Source organism: Corvus brachyrhynchos, unplaced genomic scaffold (assembly GCF_000691975.1).
Source record: "Corvus brachyrhynchos isolate BGI_N302 unplaced genomic scaffold, ASM69197v1 scaffold159, whole genome shotgun sequence".
Lineage (NCBI taxonomy): Eukaryota > Metazoa > Chordata > Aves > Passeriformes > Corvidae > Corvus > Corvus brachyrhynchos.
Window position 1 is genome coordinate 26655 of NW_008240022.1, and position 3132 is coordinate 29786.

The window sequence follows — 3132 nt, forward strand, 5'->3', positions numbered from 1 at the left end:
CGAGGGACAGGGGAGAGACAGGTGAGAAACAGGGGAGGGACAGGGGAGAGAAAGGGGAGGGACAGGGGAGGGACAGGTGAGAGACAGGTGAGAGACAGGGGAGGGACAGGTGAGAGACAGGTGAGGGGCACCTGGGACAGGGGAGATGGGGGAGGGACACCTGGAACAGGTGAGAGACAGGTGAGGGACAGGTGAGAGGGGAGGGGCACGTGGGACAGGTGAGACAGGTGAGATGGGGGAGGGAGGGGAGGGACAGGTGAGGGACAGGTGAGAGACAGGGGAGGGACAGGGGAGGGGCACCTGGGACAGGGGAGATGGGGGAGGGACACCTGGAACAGGTGAGAGACAGGTGAGAGGGGAGGGGCACCTGGGACAGGTGAGACAGGTGAGATGGGGGCGGGGCACCTGGGACAGGGGAGAGACAGGTGAGGGACAGGTGAGAGGGGAGGGGCACGTGGGACAGGTGAGACAGGTGAGAGACGGGAGATAAACCTGGGACAGGTGAAGGACAGGTGAGAGACACCTGGGGCAGGTGAGAGATGAGACAGGGGAGGGGCACCTGGGACAGGTGAGACAGGGGAGACACGGGAGATACACCTGGGACAGGTGAGGGACAGGGGAGAGACAGGGGAGGGGCACCTGGGACAGGTGAGGGAGAGGTGAGGGATAGGTGAGGGACAGGTGAGATACACCTGGGACAGGTGAGACACGGAAGGGACAGGTGAGGGACAGGTGAGATACACCTGGGACAGGTGAGGGACAGGTGAGGGACAGGTGAGATACACCTGGGACAGGTGAGGCAACAGAGGGACAGGGGAGACAGGTGAGACACGGGGGAGAGACAGGTGAGAGAGGGGATGGACCCCTGGGATAGGTGAGGGACACCTGGGACAGGTGGGACAGGTGAGGGACAGGTGACACAGGTGAGACACACCTGGGACAGGTGAGCTACGGCCCCTCCTCCGCCCAGTTGTCCCCACATCCCTGGGAAACATCCCCAAATCCCCTCCAAATGTCCCCAAATCCCCCCCGAAATGTCCCCAAATCCCCTCCCAATGTCCCCAAATCCCCCCAAAATGCCCTCAAACCCCCCTCAAATGTCCCCAAATGTCCCCAAACCCCTCCCAATGTCCCCAAATCCCCCCAAAATGTCCTCAAACTCCCCCGAAATGTCCCCAAATCCCCAGAAATGTCCCCAAACCCCCTCCAAATGTCTCCAAACCCCCCCTAATGTCCCCAAATCCCCCCCAAAATGTCCCCAAACCTCCCCAAATCCTCTCCAAATGTCCCCAAAACCCCTCCAAATGTCCCTAAATCGCCTCCAAATGTCCCCAAACCCCCTCCAAATGTCTCCAAACCCCCCCTAATGTCCCCAAATCCCCCCCAAAATGTCCCCAAACCTCCCCAAATCCTCTCCAAATGTCCCCAAAACCCCTCCAAATGTCCCTAAATCGCCTCCAAATGTCCCCAAACCCCCTCCAAATGTCTCCAAACCCCCCCTAATGTCCCCAAATCCCCCCCAAAATGTCCCCAAACCTCCCCAAATCCTCTCCAAATGTCCCCAAAACCCCTCCAAATGTCCCTAAATCGCCTCCAAATGTCCCCAAACCCCCTCCAAATGTCTCCAAACCCCCCCTAATGTCCCCAAATCCCCCCCAAAATGTCCCCAAACCTCCCCAAATCCTCTCCAAATGTCCCCAAAACCCCTCCAAATGTCCCTAAATCGCCTCCAAATGTCCCCAAACCCCCTCCAAATGTCTCCAAACCCCCCCTAATGTCCCCAAATCCCCCCCAAAATGTCCCCAAACCTCCCCAAATCCTCTCCAAATGTCCCCAAAACCCCTCCAAATGTCCCTAAATCGCCTCCAAATGTCCCCAAACCCCCTCCAAATGTCTCCAAACCCCCCCTAATGTCCCCAAATCCCCCCCAAAATGTCCCCAAACCTCCCCAAATCCTCTCCAAATGTCCCCAAAACCCCTCCAAATGTCCCTAAATCGCCTCCAAATGTCCCCAAACCCCCTCCAAATGTCTCCAAACCCCCCCTAATGTCCCCAAATCCCCCCCAAAATGTCCCCAAACCTCCCCAAATCCTCTCCAAATGTCCCCAAAACCCCTCCAAATGTCCCTAAATCGCCTCCAAATGTCCCCAAACCCCCTCCAAATGTCTCCAAACCCCCCCTAATGTCCCCAAATCCCCCCCAAAATGTCCCCAAACCTCCCCAAATCCTCTCCAAATGTCCCCAAAACCCCTCCAAATGTCCCTAAATCGCCTCCAAATGTCCCCAAACCCCCTCCAAATGTCTCCAAACCCCCCCTAATGTCCCCAAATCCCCCCCAAAATGTCCCCAAACCTCCCCAAATCCTCTCCAAATGTCCCCAAAACCCCTCCAAATGTCCCTAAATCGCCTCCAAATGTCCCCAAACCCCCTCCAAATGTCTCCAAACCCCCCCTAATGTCCCCAAATCCCCCCCAAAATGTCCCCAAACCTCCCCAAATCCTCTCCAAATGTCCCCAAAACCCCTCCAAATGTCCCTAAATCGCCTCCAAATGTCCCCAAACCCCCTCCAAATGTCTCCAAACCCCCCCTAATGTCCCCAAATCCCCCCCAAAATGTCCCCAAACCTCCCCAAATCCTCTCCAAATGTCCCCAAAACCCCTCCAAATGTCCCTAAATCGCCTCCAAATGTCCCCAAACCCCCTCCAAATGTCTCCAAACCCCCCCTAATGTCCCCAAATCCCCCCCAAAATGTCCCCAAACCTCCCCAAATCCTCTCCAAATGTCCCCAAAACCCCTCCAAATGTCCCTAAATCGCCTCCAAATGTCCCCAAACCCCCTCCAAATGTCTCCAAACCCCCCCTAATGTCCCCAAATCCCCCCCAAAATGTCCCCAAACCTCCCCAAATCCTCTCCAAATGTCCCCAAAACCCCTCCAAATGTCCCTAAATCGCCTCCAAATGTCCCCAAACCCCCTCCAAATGTCCCTCAATCGCCTCCAAATGTCCCCAAACCCCCTCCAAATGTCCCTAAATCCCCCCAAAATGTCCCCAAACCCCCCCAAATGTCCCCAAATCCCCTCCAATGTCCCCAACCCTCCCACAAATGTCCCCAAATCCCCTCCAAATGTCCCCA